Below are 18460 nucleotides of genomic sequence, written 5' to 3'. Positions count from 1 at the left end.
TGACCTTGTGATCTGCCCACTTCAGCCTCCCAAAGTGCTGGGATTATAGGCATGAGCCAATGTGCTCAGCCATATTTTTACTTCTAACACTTTTATCTGTATTAAGCTAAATGGGAGCTCATATTGATATTTCCAATGCTAATTCATTACCACATAGATCACTCTTTGTAATCTTACACTCTATCAGTGAGAAACCTGCCTCCCACCATCTGCCATCCATTTCATTAATTGTTCAATTCCAGTGTGCATCCAGAGTTGTTTCAGAATCCTTAACATGTACTGACATGTAACAGAACCTATCAACTACAGTACAGTGTTTAGATAACTTTCATTCTTGGTTTCATAGACCTCACTCATTTGCAAACTTACTTAGGTCAGCACCTTTTTCTCTCTCCTTCAGTGAGGTTATTTTGTACATTTGTAACACAGTTATAGTCTTTTGTTACATTTAAAATTTTATACTGAAATACCTTAACCCCCTAAATGATTTTTTAATGTATATGCATTAAGGTTCACTCTGTGCTATAAAGTTTAATGGGTTTGGTAAATGTACAGTGTACATCTGCCATTACAGTATTATATAGAATAGTTTCACTCCCCTAAAATATCCTTGTGCTTCACCTATTCAACAGATGTGGGATGTTCTTACTTTAATGGTAACAGGGTTTCCTAAGATCCAGATTAACTTGAGCTCAAATGCTTACATTTAAGAAATAGTTGGACATGACTGGGTTATCTTGCTTCTGAAAGTCGAGATTCTGAATTCTGGCTTCCCATTGGCTTCACCTTGGGAGCTTTTAACAGTCTTGACAACCAGACAAAAAGCCAGATAGTTAAATTGAATTTCTGGGTGTGAACACAGGCATCAGTATGTTTTAAAGCTCCAAGGTGATTCCAATGTTCAGCCAAGTTTGAGAACTATTATATTAAATCCAGAGACATGAACTGATCATAACCTTACCAACTTGAACAATGCTGCAAAGCCATTTATAACCATGTCCAGATTTCTCTTTTCATACTTGGCAATCAAACCAACTGGCAGAGAGCAATTTGCATAAACAATTAACTAAGCAACTGTAATCTGATAAAACATATATTTCCTCATTCTTAATCTGCTCTCTTAATTTTTCTGTCTGATATCATATTGTCTTCTGGGATGGATTTATTTATTTGTTTTTTTAAAACCAGTGTTAGTGGAACAAGTTTCTATTATAAAGCATGTCATGTACACTTGACTGGGTGTTTTGCAATGAGTATCAGACAGGAAAGTTCAGAGTTTTCTCTAACTTGCTTTAGCATTAGGGAGTCATAAGCTTAAATTAAAAAAAAAATACTTCTCCATAGAATGATGTAAGTGTTTTCCATCAGTAATCTATTTCTTTTCACCTAATAGTATAAATGCAACAAAAATCACATGTCCAAAGACATGTGAAAAATTTTCCTGCTACCTTACCATCATATTATATACTAGAGTCAAGGATTGAGGGTGACAGACTTTGATGAATATCTATCTTTTCCTCAGTCTGGTTTGACTCTCAGAAGCCATTTAGACAAGAACACAACCCAGGAACTCCCTCTCACAGGAAGCAAATATGAAAGCTGGCAACAGAGCTGAGCATATGTATTCTCATCATTGGCTTGGATACAGAGACTGACAAGCTGAACACCTTATATTTAGTTCACTTATCCCACATTGAGAGCAAAGTTATATTCTTATCCATTAGAGGGAGAGATGATAAACCACCTCCATTTTTTTTTTTTTTTTTTTTTTTTTTTTGCTTTTTAAATTGAGAGTGATATAATGGCTTCTTGCCATTTCTATACAACAGACACTGTAACTGGGTTTAGTGATTTGCACATTGTATTAGCAAGTTTACAGAGATTTTTGAATCTTTTCCTTTTGGTCCCATCACACACACACACACACACACACACACACACACACACACTCACACACACAAACCCCAGGGGAACTGTGGCCGGATTTCAGGAGTTTGCAAAGGAAAATTCAAGCTCAAGTTTACCTTATGGAGTTCACAAATGTTGGTTCTGATACTGCACAGTCTGTACCTTTTCACAAAAATCCTCGTTTCATAAATAACTGCTTATTAGAAAGGCTAGTTGAGAGCTGTGTCTCGGGAAATGGGATTCCTATGGTGCTAGTGGGTCACTCATCATGGCTGAGACTTAATTACCACTCCTCAGAAAATGCCATCATTGAAGAAAACGTCCTACTAATTTTATTTAATCAGGAATGGGTCTGAAGAATGCAAATAAGAAGGATAGTGTCTAATTATTTTTCCATTTTTATCTCCATGAAAGCACATTAATTCTAAAATGTATTTTAAAAGATGAACACTGATTTTCAAATTGAGACCTATGATAGGCATGGGCTTTTACTTTTTTCAGGATCAAACTTTTTAGAAATATAGACATTATGAGAAATAACTGGAAACCAGAAGAGTTAATGGAAAGAAGTGACATGCCATTTTCCATTGTTTTTTAAATTGTCCAGCTTTGGGAAGCAAAATTTTGCAGGAGAAAATGTTGATTGTCCAGAGATTATTCTAAAGTTTATAAAAGTGACTTTAATACTTATTTAGGTCCATTTAATAAAAATATACAGGTAATTGCTTATTACATTTCTGTTTTGTCCTCTCTTTAATTCTTCCACATTTAAACTTTTTTCCATACTCTCACATCTTTAAAACATTCTAAAATATAAGCTCTGGAACAACTGGCATTTCTCTCCTCTTTCTTCTTCTTCTAAGAATATCTTAGCAAAATAAATAAGCTACCGCAGCAAAACAATATAAAGGTGATATAAGTGAGGGAAAAGTAGCTCTTGAAGGGTCTAAGATAAAAATAGAATGCCATTGCTGTAAGTTCAGGGGGTGGAGGTAGACGTGCATGAACTAATGTTTTCAAAAATAGTTAAGAGATGAGGAGAAACCTTTCATACCCTCAAACCACTCACCCAATGTAGAGGTAAAAATAAAAACTCAAAGGCATAATAAAGTCTCAAAAAGTAATAGCTAAGTAACTATACATGACATATATTTTGCAGAGAGAGTGAACTGAAAAAAGAGTGATGAGGCGAAGAGGAGAAGGAAGAGGGAAAAATGAGTTCCTTGATTGTACACTTGTGTCAAATTATCTTTGTAATTAGCAGAGAAAAAGTTCATCACTACCATCTGCTAAATCTACTTGTGTGGTAGACTGGCTTTTTCTTTCTCTGACTCTCCTTTCTGGTCCATATGGAGACTGCCAACCAGGAAACACGTTCTTGGGAAGAAAGTGAGGATATGACACATATTGGACCTCATGGCTGAAACAACCAGTTGGCAGTCGCAGAGTGTGGGATTTGTCCCTGAGATGAAAAGTGAAATAGTTAATTCTATCAAAATTCCTTTTCTTATTTTCTACTCTTAAAAAACAACTCTAAAGCAATGAATTAATTTGAGAATTAGAGGCCAGGCTGTGACTAAGACAATGGTTTAATCATGCAGGAAAGAATGGCCAGAACGTTTATTTGTGTGCAATGAGCTGAGATAATTTTACCCCTCTGCCCATATCTTACAGAGAAAGATTTTTAGGGCCATTCAAAAATGGAATGTCTGTAACACCCACCCTTTAAAGACCTAGAAGGAAAGTTTGAGTCATCCTAATTTCACAGAAAATTTCCTGAAAGGGGAGGAATGTGTTTCATTGCTTTGCATGTCCTTGGCCTTAAATGTACTGAGTGGATAGGGGAATTTGACAGCTTTTGTTCTATACTTAGCCCTCATTCTCTATTTCAGACTCAATAGGGGAAGGACTGAACTTGGTAATTAATACCCACAAAATTAGCAATCAGCAATAGCAGAAAGATAAAATGGGCATGTGGATGAATCTCAACTGCCTCTGATAGGCAAAGACCAGTGAGAGGTTCACATCATCAGAGATTCTAATAGCAGCAGCACTTAAAAAAAAAAAAAAAAAAAAAAAAAAAAAAGCTGTTTTGATTCTTTGATTCTTTCAAATACATTTATTTTATTCATGTTCCAGAAATTTAAACATAGGTCTTATTTTTGCCACTATGCCTCTGGCTATTTACCCTGGAGCTTTCTTTTTTTAAAGGAGAGGGTTGTTACTGCTTCATTTAGAAGTGCTTTGATGAACCAAAGTTTCTTCAACAGAATTAAAAAATATTTTTCCTTTTTTGTTTTTTTTTTGTATAGAATCTGAGAATTTGCCTGTTCACAGAGCCTGGAAAGGGCAAACACTTAAAGGGTCACAAACAGGGGGCTGCAGAGATCCTGTCAATTGGAAAGCACTGAAGTCAGCCTTTTGGAGAATTTCTACTGGTCTGGGAAAACCATAAATTCCTCATTGACTTTATCGTCTATGGAAGTGACAGAGTATTTGCAGAATTTTTATACGTTTTGAAAGAGTTGTATCTGCCCAATCATGGTAAAAACAAAGGCTTTTATTAGTGTAAGTGTGCATGTTTATATAATTATATGTATATCTCTGTGTGTCTGTACCCAAAGAGACAGGGAAAAACAGAATGTGCATCCATTTACAGTCTAAGACAAACAAGTCAGTGCATATCACTGGTTCATTTTCAGCTACTTCCTGCAGGTCTCGAAACCTTCCTTCTCTCAGGCCGTCCTACCATTTATTCAGTAAGTATTCAAGGAACATCTCCTGCCCACTATGAATGGGTGAGGCACTAGAGAGGTCTTTCAGCCAAAAGCAATGTATGACCTTCGATCTTTGATCATTCTGTTTCCCGTTCATCACTTTTTCCTGAATTTCTCATTGTATCTAAAACTAGGTCTTCTACACTCATTGTCTTTTCAGGCATGGAGGTTTTAGTGTTCTCCCTCGGATTTACTCTTTATTATAGTTATTACATTTATTATATAAATAAAAGATTTTTGTTCCTAATAATTCATGCTCCAAAGAAGAGGCTGAAAATACTGTATTTAGCTTTGTGTTCTTGGGATAGTAATTGAACTTCATTAGTTCTTATTTTCTTTTTCCTTCAAATGAGAATGTTGGACAGGACAATTAGATCTCAAATTTTAGGATGCCTGAAACCCACCTAAATCATTTGTTTAAAATATGATTCCAGCTGGGTGCAATGGCTCCTGCCCGTAATCCCAACATTTTGGGAGGCTGAGACAGGTGGATCACCTCAGTTGGAGTCCAGCCTGACCAATAGAAAACCCCGTCTCTACTAAAAATACAAAACTTATCTGGGTGTGGTGGTGTGCACCTGTAGTTCCAGTTACTTGGGAGGCAGGAGAATTGCTTAAACCCAGGAGGTGGAGGTTGCAGTGAGCCAAGATTGTGCCACTGGACAACAGAGCGAGACTCCATCTCAAAAACAAAACAAAACCAAAAAGTGCATTCCCAGGCCCGGATTGCAAAGCTTTAAATTATTTAGTTCTCAACAGATACCTAAGAATCATTGTTCTAGCATGTATGTTGCTATGGTTCTAACGTTTGTAATAAAGTTATTACAATAAGAACTGGAAAAGAAGTAAATATCTCTATTTGCAGATGATATGATATGACATACCCAAGATAATCTATGAGGAAGCTAACATAAATAATAAATAATTCAGAAAAGGATAAAATATAAAATTAAAATAACCAAAACTAAGGCCTTTTTATATTTAAATAGTAATCAGTTAAAAGATATTTATCTATGCTTTTTCTAAGACTTGAATGTTTCTTTTTGTTCTGTCTTGTGCATTAGTAATTTATTTCGTTGTATGGTATGTGGTGAAAGATACAGAGGTGAGGGGGAGACTCTTCTGAGGTATGTATATACCTGTTTTTATATATCTTCTATTTTTAAGCCATTAATTTTGCTTTACGAAGTTTTGATCAGATTTATCAAGGTAAAATTGACATCAAATAAATTGTACATATTGAAAGTATACAATCTAAGTGTCAACTGTCATGCTATAGTAGTTTGCTATTTCTCAAATTACGTATGAATGGAATCACGTAGCATATACTTTTTCTGGTTTATTTCACTCAACATAATTATGTTAAGATTTATTCATGCTGTTGTATTTATCAACAGTTTATTCCTTTATATTGCTGAATAGTATTCCATTGAACATATATAGTGCATTTAAATATTGTATATATACATATATATAATAATTTATTTATCCATTCAAATATGAATGGATATGTCCATTATAGTATTTGACTCTAACAAATTACTTATAATTTTTGACTCTAACAAATAATGCAGCTATGAATACTTGTATGCAAGGATTTTGTGGTTATATGCTTTCAGTTCTGTAGCAGTGGAGTTAATGAATCACACAGGAGGTGGATGTTTACTTTTTTTTTTTAAACTGCCAAACTTTTCTTAAGTGAATATGTCCTAGCAGTTTGTGAGAGTTTCAATTGTTCCACATTCTTGCCAATATCATTATGATTAGCCTTTTAAAATTTTCTGGTACTGTTTTGTTATTAATTTCTAAGGTAATTCCATTGTGATCAAAGAATATACTTTGTAGTACATCCACCATTTTTAATCTACTGAGATGTGTTTTATTGCTCACAATATATAGTCTATCTGAGTAAACGCTGCATGGAGTGTTTTAAAAATGTCAATTGGGTCAAATAAGCTAATAGAGGTTTTCAGGTCTACTATATTCTGGATTATTTTTTCTCTATTTTTCTATCCTTGAGTGTTTCATTAATTGTCAGTGATAATTATCTATTCCTCCTTGCTGTTTTATCAGTTTTTCTCTTGATGTATTTTGAATATCTATTACTATACACATCAGGTGTCCCCAAACTATGGCCCCCGAGGGCCGCATGCGGGCCCCTGAGGCCATTTATCCAGCCCCCCGCCGCACTTCAAGAAGGGGCACCTCTTTCATTGGTGGTCAGTGAGAGGAGCACAGTATGTGGTGGCCCTCCAACGGTCAGAGGGACAGTGAACAGGCCCCCTGTGTAAAAAGTCTGGGGACATCTGATATACATGAATGTTTAGGATTACTTTGTTCTGTTGAAGAATAGATTCCTTTATTATTTTGAAGTTATTTTGTTTAACCCTGCTAATATTACATACTGTGAAATCTACTTTCTATGATAAAATATAGCTAATTAAGTTTTCTTTGTATTAGTGTTACTATTGCATATCTTTTACCATACTTTTACATTGAATTTGTGTCTTTATTTGAAGTTCCTTTTTGTAGGCAGCATATAGTTAGATCTTGCTATCTTATCCAATATGACAATCTCTTTCATTTAATTAAGATGTTTAGATCATTTACATGTAATTTGATTATTCACATGATTAGGTTTAACTCTCTCATCTTTCTATTTGGTTTACATTTGTACTATGTCTATTTTTTTCTTTTCTCTTTTTTTCTGCCCTGTCTTAGGTTAAAATTGTTAAATGATTTAAACTAATCTTCTTTAGCCTATTAGCTATAACTTTTAGATTGCTAACTTAGTAATCACTTTAGGGTTCATAGTATACATCTTAATTTATTACAGTTTACTTTCAAGTGATAATATATCATTGCACATACAGCATAGCAAATAAACTAATATACTTTTTTTCTTCTTAACCTATGTGCTATGATTTTCATACACTTTGCTTTTACATATATGATAAATGCAATACTACATTGTTACATGCTAACTAAAATACATGGCAGCAATGTTCAGATTTAAAAATCATCATTATATAACTACATTATAGTATTTCATCAGGGCAAGAGGTAGCTAATAAATGCTAAAATTATTGGGTGAAACATTGTTAGGAATCATAATTTTGCTTATCTTTACGTTTTATGCCATATAACCCACAGACTTCTTTCTACTTATAAAAAAAATGATTCTTTTATAAGGAAGAGATATGGTAGAAACCACACAAACCCAGAGTCAAAACTTAGCATCAACATTCATGGAGCAACCTGGTATTATGTGTCTCCAATGTGATTTCAAGAAGACATACATCACATTCTATAACATAATGTTATCAAAAAAATCTTTTCTTCTGAATCTCATCATGAGGAAATAATACTGTAAACTCTGATTGTGCAATATCTTACAAGACAAATAGCTAGACTGGATTCTCGGGAAAAAGAGAGAGAGAGAGCTAGAAAGAGAAGAATGGTGGATAGAAGAGTGATAAAGCAAATTTACCAAAATTTTGACAATTGTTGAATAATGAACATATCACAGGTGTTTAATGTATGGCTATTTTTTCAGCTTCTCTGTTGGTTTGAATTTGTTTTCAAAATTGCTGTTTTTGAGGAATGCTAGGGGATAGATTCTGATTACATTCCTGGAAGAATGCTCTAAACTCTGAACATTGCCCACCCTAGATATTGAAATAGATGAAGAGTAGAGAGACCTTGCTTAAGACTAAAATACAGTGAGGGAGAATCTTCATAATAAATACATGAAGTAATCAACCAGCAATTTTTATTTTCTTTTTACTTAGGGTCTACTGAGTGTACAGAAACCATGTTGAAATATACAGATTTTAATTAATGACTTCTAATGGAGATGATTTTGTAATCATTTTAGCTTCAGATTTCTCATTAGGGGTCACATCTACTTCACAAGACTGTTGTAATAATTAAAGATGAAAGTACATATAAAATTCCTCCTGGCATGCCTAATACTGATTAGGTTCTTAATCAATAGTAGCTTCCTTTCTCTTGGACATTTTAGCTCCATGTGGTTGCAGAGCTCTCTCTGGGCACTACAGTATTCACTGATCATATTGAAGCCTAATTTCCTCTGTATCCAACATGAACTTCTAGCCCAGTTCCCTGCCTTGCATTGGTCTCTTATACAGTTAATGTACATCTATGTCAACAACTCCACAGACTAGATTTTTGAAGTCTATCTCTGTATTCCCCATAGTGTCTAGATCAAGGTCTTTTAGTTAGCAGGAGCTCAGTGAATATTTTAGACTAAAATAATTATGAAGTCTCAGGATGTACCTTAGCATCCTACCATGCCCAACGCTAGTGACTCCTCATTTGGTATTCCTGAAACAGCCATGATTTTTTACTCTATAATGAGCCTCTGCTGAAGCCTAGAAAATCTTCTGACCTCAAGCATACACCATTAAAGAAAATGAAAATGAAAGCAAAGCAAAGAAAGTCATTTATCAATACTCTTGTCATCTTTTTTTGAGCCTTAATTAAAATTAATCTCTGTTTTGGACTAACTTCCGGGCTTATATTTTCTAACCATTTTCTCTTTGATGAAGAAAAATGTGTTTCTGATGTTCAAATATAGCTTTTTATTTTTTTCCCAGCCTATTTTAGAAAACTTTTTTCATAGTTCGAAACCTTGGCAGAGTAAACAATTATCACCAGGAATTTAGTACTCTGTATAAAGAAACTTTGCTAATAAATGAGAGCACTGCATTACCAAATTAGGCAAAAGCCAATGAACAAAAAAGAAAGTGAAATGAAAATGGAAACTAATTTTCTTTTAATTTTTACAGAGTAAGAATAATTGTTCACATCCCTGTATATATGAAACCCCCAACTTTGAGATCAAGTTGATTAAGAAGCTTATACAGAAGCAGAAATATAAATCACATGGAAGAGAAATCACAATCTAAATGTCTACTCAGCCAATTGTAAGGCTGAATTTTTAGCAATGGAGCTATCATTCCCCCAAGTTACTGCAGTATTAGTTTGAAGATACAACTATAATAACTATATTGTGACTAAATTTTCTATATGTTTTTGCTCTAAACAGCTGTGAGAAACGTTATAGCTCCATCTTGAATTCTAACATGGTTTTATCTTCCTAAGCAGAAGGAAAATATTCTGACCTGATTTTAAGTCTCAAATGCCTCTGAATAAATGTAGAAAAAACAGCAATGACTAAGGGCCTTTTGGCTGCCATTACTGATACAAAAGTCAAAAGTGATAGTGATGAAAAGACAAACTTATTCCATGCTGTCAACATGGAAATCAGAGTGCTATGGATGGCCTTAACAGAACTTGGCAAAGGAGGCACTAACGCATGTTGCCATTTCACCTGGAATTCACACTGTGCCAGGTGAGGTTCAATACCGTGATTTGTTAACTTTATGAAAACTCCTATAGAAAGGAATTTTGCCTATTGAGAGCTAACAACTGTGAATGATTATTTCCTTCATCAAATCTGATTGTCAATCCAATCTCATCACTCTTGTCTAGTGTTAGGACTTTCTATTCAATAGAGGAATTAAGATGTAATTAGTATGTGCAGCTATCTGTAAAGTGTGGTTGGCCTGCAACATACTACCTAATGTTCCTTAAACATATTGCCATTACTTTTTTTTTCTGGTTAAAATGAAAATACCTATGAGAAAACAATAATAGTGTACGGGACTTCAAGCCGTTTATTATTGGGTATGAATCTGTTTCAAATGCTTTTTGATAAAAGAACATGGATAATGACAGATGTAAAGATTTACAGGGCTTATCTTTATAATAAAGAAAATGGACAGTAAGATCAAAAGAGATAGAAAACACAAAATTAATGCTGGATTGCCACTGAGGAAGTGAGGATATACAGTTTACGCTATGACTTTTCTAACCTAATGGATTCTGAATTTTGATCCAAGATATATCATTGAAACTACCAACAAGAACTTGCCTTCTGCCTTTATAAAAACTAGATTAAAAAACGAAAAGAACTTTACTCCCAAGGAAGAATAGCATTCCCAATCTGGGACCATATACACCTTGTAGAAAATGGCTTTGTCTTAATCACCTTTGTATTTTCAGGGGACACATAGTAGATGTTCAATAAATCTTGGTAAAATGAATGAATGAAAATAAAATGAGTCAGTTGTTATTTGTCAATATGATTCAATGCTAGGTCCATCTGATCTATATATCCTAGAAATATCATACTTTAGTTGCTTGCTAGTTACCAGAGGAGACACTTACCTGAACTCCCTTCACTGTGGCTGTTATACCCTCAGCATATGCAACTCTGTGTATGAGGACGTCATCTCCAATTCTTCTGGATTAATTTTTTGACAGCTGCTCAGAGGCAATCTGTTAAAAAAAAAAAAAAAGAATCAACATGCAGCCCTGAGAAGGATCATGCTAGCTATATGCTCCCTAAATTCTGAAACTAAGCTAATTTCAATATTGATAATGGATAGTATTTTAATGCCATAGTTGAAAATTTCATACATAAGTCCTTTTTGTTATCTTACCAAATACTTGATATTTTTCTTTATTAATGTGAAGTTAACATACAAATCTTGGGATTTGCCTTAAGAATGCAAATTTGGAATGGACGTGAACTGTGAGAAATCAAGAAAAACACAATGCCATCTTGCAAGGATAATTATTCAATGATTTAATATGTCTGACTCCAACTTTTGATTATCATTGCTAAAACATCTGAGCCACAATGACTTGGCTGAGCCCTAATGTCTTAACAAAAACTGTTAAATTATGAACTGGATTTCTATTTTGTTAAATCATGAAATATTATCTGAGAAAAGTGGGCAAGGGTAGTAAGGGAGTATTTCAATCTCCAAATCATGATTTTAACAGAGAATAATGATACAAATGTATTTTTTAAAAGTTAATTTTGGAACTTTGGCTTAAAATTAAAAAATGTAGTTGTTCTCTCATGCTTACGTGTAAGTCAGACTATCTGGATTTCTGACAAGTATATTCAAGAGTCATTAACAATCATGTTTTCAAAGGAAAAATTCCTTCAAAGATAAATTTTTCTATATGCTTCTTGCATAATGTTCTGTTTAGGTGCATTACAATCACTATGATCATTGTAATTAAATAGCATTTGAACACATATATTTGAAAATATGCTCAACTATTTGAATAAGAAAAAGGCAGGCATTGAATATGAGTTGCAACAGTGCCATTATCAACACACATACTTATGAAGCTGTCACTATATACAGGGTAATATGTTAGCTCTGGGGAACAGACTATAATAGAACCAATATATCTACCATATTGACTTACGCAAGCAAAAGAAGTGGCTGGGAGATCTAAGTGATACAAATACCTGTAGATAAAACTCTTAAAAACCCAAAGAACAAGGATGTTAGCAAACTAATTCTGAAGAATATACATAGTTTACAAATATCTAGAATTGTCACTAATGTATTTTTCCATTCATATATATATACATATACATGTAATCTAGGAATACAAAAATGCTTTCCTACTCCTCAATAGTAAAAATGTAGAACTTTCCCTTGGATGGAAAGACACATACATAAAAAAGACGAACAAAACAAGAAGGCACAGATATCAAGTAAATAATATAAAATGCAATATAAAATTTCATAACGGGTTAGGTAGTAGGAAATAATATATATAGAAAGAATAGAAAGAAGTCATTCAAAGAGTTAAGAACTTGAGCTAAGCCCAGGGAAGATATTTGCACTCATATACACAGAGAAAACAGAAAAACACATTATAATAGGGTTAACAGGAGAGACAGGAATATGTACAACATAATTAATTAAATAAATAGTTTGACTTGAAGAAATATTTTCTCTTATGAGGGAGTTATGCAAGTTACTTACAATATGAATTTGGGGTAAATTAATATGCTTATATGAAATAAAGCTTTGTATACACATACAAATGAATTTAGATAGAGAGCAGTTCAAAATTAAGTTTGATCAATAATTCAGTGTACGGCAAGTAAGGAGGAGGAAGTAGGTACAACCCTGGTGGCCAGAGATGAGATGAGCACTATGGAAATGCCAGAGATTGGACCCAGGAGTGTCTCGGACACTTTGCTGTATCAGTTTACTCAGCAGCTCTCTTTCAAGTGATCACCTCCTATCACCTGAACTTAGCTATATGATGACTTGATCCTTCAGTTTCATCTATGGGTTGGAGGGAAACTTGGCTTCATCTATATCTGGGCCTTTGAGGTTAATTATCATGCAGAAGAATATGGGCAGTTGGATCACAAGGCTTTCCTTTGCTACTTCCTATCTATCACTTGCGGATATCTTTCCCTTATATTTTGGGAATTCTGTAAATCCAAATGTGAATCCTTCAAAACCTGCACCTAGATTGGTGAGGTGTGTTTTGGGGGGACTGAGTTTGCAGAGAGGAGTTAAGCAAGCTTGAAATTTCTGGCCGTCCTATTGAATATTGAGATGCTTTGATCACACAAATATGTTATTAATATTTTAAATAGTGGCAAAAAATATGAAGTTAATAAATAAAATGAGATAGTTAGAGTAGCATCAGATTTAGATTGAAAGAGTCAATGACGTTTCCTTAAGGAAAAGACATTTGATTTAAGTTAAATGAAAAAAAATAAAATAAAATGAGGCAATGAGTAGAAAAAAATGCCATCTTGGCAACCAGCCCAGCATGAAAAAGAGCCCAGAGGTGGTAAACATCTGAGTGGAGGCTACGAGAAAGGCTGAAGAAATAGATACTGGTCAGATTATACAGACCCTTGTAGAGCGGAATGAAGATAAGAAATTTTACCTCAAATAAAATCCCATCAAAGGGTTTCATTAGGTGGCTTTTTTATTCAGATTTGTGACTAAAAAGTCTAACACATGTAGAAAAGAATTTAGAGTAGGGTAAAATTAAAAATGATGAGAAGTGAGGAGCAGTTAGAAGGTTATTGCACAAATTCAGGTGGGAGATAATGGTGGTTTGGACCAGAACGATTTACAATATATAAATTAATGAAAGTCCAAAGACTTTTATTGTATGATGTAGTAAGATTTTGACATGGATTTGATATGCAAACAATGAGACTGAAAACTAGAAGAAATGTGTCCTTCTTATTTTACAGTTTCTTGTATGAGAGACCAGAAAAAGGAAGATAAGATTCTGATATTAGTCAAAATAGGCACTGTTTTATCAGTCTCTTGAGGAAGAGCTTCTCTGCTTCAGCTTAATGTTTATCTCAGAATTCTGCAAAAACATTGAACTGAGTAATATTTAAGATTTTCTCTTCTTTTTAAACATTCAGACAATAACCCATACATTGAAATACATGTTATAGAATTATCTGAACAATAATAGCATATTAAGAAGATTAATTTCTTAATCTCTTTCCTTTCACCCTACATACCAGTCTATGTGCCTCTCTCAACTTAAATTACTAGACTCAGGAATATCAGTTATAGTTTTGAAAAGGGCATAGAATGTCTAAATTAGTCTATGGCCTTGGAAAAATTATTAAATTAAATATCACAGAAACATCAGTAAATAAAACATGCCTGACTAGTAATTTTCGTACTGTAAGAAATGGAAATAACCAGACAGGTAACAACTAGATTTTATTAGAAAACAAAGAATTATTACAACAACGCTGATCTGGCAAGGCTTTTACTAAGTTTGGGAATTCTTGTAAACTTAAGAGTTCTTCTACCCCAATACCATTTGGAGAATCGAGTCTCTCTTTTCATCAGGCAGGCCGGGAATACTGAGTCCCTTATCACTCTCACGCTAGCTCACTGATAGAGCAGAGGTTCAATGCTAGAGAAAGTAAGGTGAGAAGACAAGAGGCTACCACCCATATTCTCTGCCATGCTTGTAAACAAAGGTGTCACTTCCACCCTAATCTCTGAGCACATGGCTCAGAGATTTTGGGCAGTGGGAGAAACACTTTTATGAAGAGAGAGCTCAAAAACTTTCTCAAAAGAAACTGATTACATTTGAAACAGCGTGGAGAAATTCAAGCCTAAAGGCACTTTCAAAAATATAAAGATTTTGGTATTATAATCTTAAAAAAAAAAGAATAGCTCTATAAAAACAAAAAAATAAACATATGCTAGGAGATTTACCAGAAAAACAAAACAAAACAAAACAAAACAAAAAAACAGAACAGAAGAAAAAGAGCCCTGCCAGGGTCAGAACAAACCCCAAAGACTCGTCTGTAAGACTACCTCTGCAAAAAGGCCTGCATTTAATTGGATCAGACTGTGAAACAACTTATGTTCCCAGTTATTATCAAAAATAATAGAGCAAATTGTTTCCCATTAGTGGAGCCACATAGCTGAGTGTGATACCAAACCAGGCAGATAAAAGATCAGGAAAAGCAACAGTTGAAGAGATACTTGCTAAAAACATTGCCATACAGGGTGATTGTTTGCAGGCTTAGATGCACCATCAAAGAAGAACTATGGAAAATAAAATAGCCTTCAAAAAACAGTTCAGAGTGCTAGAACAATTTGAATTTCTACTAAATTCACCAAACACAAGTTTAGTTCATACTGACATTTTCCAAAACATATTTCCACTGTTTTATATTCTTTCCATCAGAAAAATAAATTCTCCAAAACATGTGATCATGTTTCTTGGCCTGGAAAGGCTTCTCTCTCAAAGTCACTCAAAATACTGGTTTCCATTTTAATAGATGGGGAAATATTAAATATAAATATGGTGGTCAATGTGGGAAGCACAAACTACAGATCAATGGATTTGCCATTTGCACCAAGTCACTTTTAAAGTGTGTGGATTTTCTCCTTTTCCATAAACAATGGTACTATTTTGAGTCAAGAACTTTCATCACTTATCTATACATTTGTATTAGCCTTCTAACTGGATCTCAAGCTGCTGCCACATTCTCCTCTAAATCATTTGATCAAATCAATATTCCTTCAAGCCCATGCCATTTGCTATTACTCCTTAGAGAACTATAATAGCTATCAGATAAAGTCAAACATTTTATCTTACGTATTCAAGTTCATTGCTCATGTAGCTTTATCATAGTTGTTCACCTGTATCTTAGAGCACTCTCTGTATCTCACACTGTGTCCGTATGTATAATGTTCCTTCTTCAGCAAAGTGTATCCTACTTTTGGTTTAAAATTGAATATTTTATTAAAAATTTTCTATACTTGCTCCAGGGCATAACTGATTTTTCCTTCTAGCTACATAGTCTCCCTTTTCTCACTTTTTCTACATGTGTGGATGCATATACGTGACGTGTCTCTTGCCTTCTATTTTTCTCTCTCTCTCTCTCTTTCTGTTCACACACACACACACACACACACACACACACACACACACAATATTGATTCATAAGATTATGAATGTATCTCTTTACAGATATCTTTTAATTTTTTTAACAAGAATGATTTTTGGATATTTATTAATTCAACAAATATTTACTGATACTAAACTACACATTGAGAATATAATGGTGAAGGACAGGCATGGTGGCTCATGCCTATAATCCCAGCACGTTGGGAGGCTGAGGCAGGTGGATCACTTGAGGTCAGGAGTTTGAGACAAGCCTGGACAACATGGTAAAATGCCGTCTCTAATATATATATATATATATATATATATATATATATATATATATATATTTATATGAAATATAAAAATTAGCTGGGCCTAGTGACAGATGCCTGTAATCCCAGCTGCTCAGGAGACTGAAGTGGAAGAATTGCTTGAACCCAGGAGATGGAGGTTGCAGTAAGCCAAGATCATGCCTTTGCACTAAAGTCTGGGCAACAAGAGTGAAACTCTTGTCTCAAAAAAAAAAAAAAAAAAGAATATGGCTGCATAGTATTCCATTCTCACTCACAGATGGGTGTTGAACAATGAGAACACATGGACACAGGGAGTGGAGCATCACACACTGGGGTCTGTTGGCGGGAAATATGGGAGGGACGGTGGGGAGCTGGGGAGAGATAGCATGGGGAGAAATGCCAGATATAGGTGATGGGGAGGAAGGCAGCAAATCACACTGCCATGGGTATACCTATGCAACAATCTTGCATGTTCTTCACATGTACCCCAAAACCTAAAATGCAATAAGAAAAGAATAATGGTGAAGAAAGCAGATGTGATCCCTACCCCAAAAGCATATAGACTAGTAGAATTTGAAAACAATTATCTATCTTATAGAATGGCCTCTTTATGACTCCTATTATGAGCTTATCATCCTGTCTCTTGCCCCACAATGCTTCAATTTGTCCTAAATAACTCTTCAGTGATAAAATTTATAAGGCACATTTCTGTGTATCTAATTTTCTTAATTAATAATCTTCAGTAGCTTCTTATATCTTGATGATTTCAGAATAACTCCTAACTTTTCTAGACATATCTTTGTGGATAATGAGTTTTCAGGCATATGTCATTCCACTGCAAGTTCTATGAAAATAAGAATTACATCACACACTCATTCTTTTTTTTTTTTTTTTTTTTTTTTTTTTAATAATACTTGACTGGTGACTAACTGCTTTCTATTTCTTTCTATACTCTGATTCCTAATCTCATAATGCTTCTTCTGATTGGAATGTCTTCTTCAGCAACTTAAAGTGTCAAGTCTTGTCTTAAATGCCATCTCCTGTAAACAATATGTTCTAATCCCTATCTCCAACTAAAAGTAATATTTCTCTCGTTTAAGTCCCCATAATTGTTCTGTGTATTGTCTTTATGGAATTTGTGTTGCTGTACTTTAATAGATTCTTTAAAAACTCTTTTTGGATTACTTTCTTTAAAATCTTTGTTAGAGTATAAAGTAGCCAATTTAAATTAAAACGGGCAAATAGTGACAACTTCATACAATTCAATCTAATAGTACAGAGAATGAGCACATTCATCTCTTATCTTCAGTTTCAGGTTCAAAGCTTTACACTCTGAGAATCTATAGACTAGCTGGTCATAACGAATAGCATAATGGCCCAAAGCTAATAAATATAATATTGTTAAAAAGAAATTGGCTAAAAACAAACTCCATAAATGATTTCTTATATGCTTGATAAAAATACTATTTTTTCTGATCTTTGTAGTTATCTATAATTGAAACAGAAGAAAAAAGTTATTGGTGATTCTGGGATAATTTGAGCCTAATTCTGGGGTGCGTTATCAGTTCAAATTCCCCATCGCTTTCTTTAGTGGAAGATTAGTATGAGTAAGAGGTTCAGAGTCACTCTTATTAAAATGATTTATCAGAAAATGCTATGTATGAATATTCCTCTGCAGTGGCCCAAAAAAGGGCATTGTTATAAATATGTCATCTGTTATCTACATTACAGCTTCCATCAGAGAGGCCAACGAAAGCACATTCATTTACTTATTTATTTTTTCATTCACCATTAGTGTTAGTCCTTGTAAAGGAAGGTGAGGGAAATATAATCCTCAAGAACATCACAATCCAGTAAATATAACAGAGAGCTATGTTATGGAAAATTTCCATAATGTTTTTGGAAAGCATTTCCATACCTCTCCCCATGGTTTATAATCCACAACCTATGCCATTTCAGCACTCCTAAAGAGCTCCAGCTAATCAACTTTGCAAATAGAATTATGATGTGTTTATAGACATGTCACCCTTGCTAATATGTAATTGATTTTCATGTCTTTAGTCTTAGTATTTAGGACAAAGTTGGTCCCAATAAATGAAAAATATTTTTGAATGTGTAAACAAATTTACAAAAGAGCAAAGAATAAAGATATGTAGTTGAAGAAAATGAACAAAG

The 18460-nt window shown here is 34.0% G+C and overlaps 1 long non-coding RNA gene across 6 annotated transcripts in view; it reads right to left on the bottom strand.

The window, feature by feature from the left end:
• Positions 1-18460, bottom strand: part of LOC141585622 (uncharacterized) — a 998130-nt gene that overhangs the window by 33095 nt on the left and 946575 nt on the right. For all 6 annotated transcript variants that reach the window (XR_012519199.1, XR_012519201.1, XR_012519202.1 and 3 more), the window contains one exon: positions 10941-11051. This is a non-coding gene — a long non-coding RNA (uncharacterized LOC141585622). The remainder of the gene's footprint in view (positions 1-10940; positions 11052-18460) is intronic.

Source organism: Saimiri boliviensis, chromosome 9 (assembly GCF_048565385.1).
Source record: "Saimiri boliviensis isolate mSaiBol1 chromosome 9, mSaiBol1.pri, whole genome shotgun sequence".
Lineage (NCBI taxonomy): Eukaryota > Metazoa > Chordata > Mammalia > Primates > Cebidae > Saimiri > Saimiri boliviensis.
The sequence above is the reverse complement of the archived record's forward strand: the minus strand, read 5'-3'. Positions and strand labels throughout refer to the sequence as shown.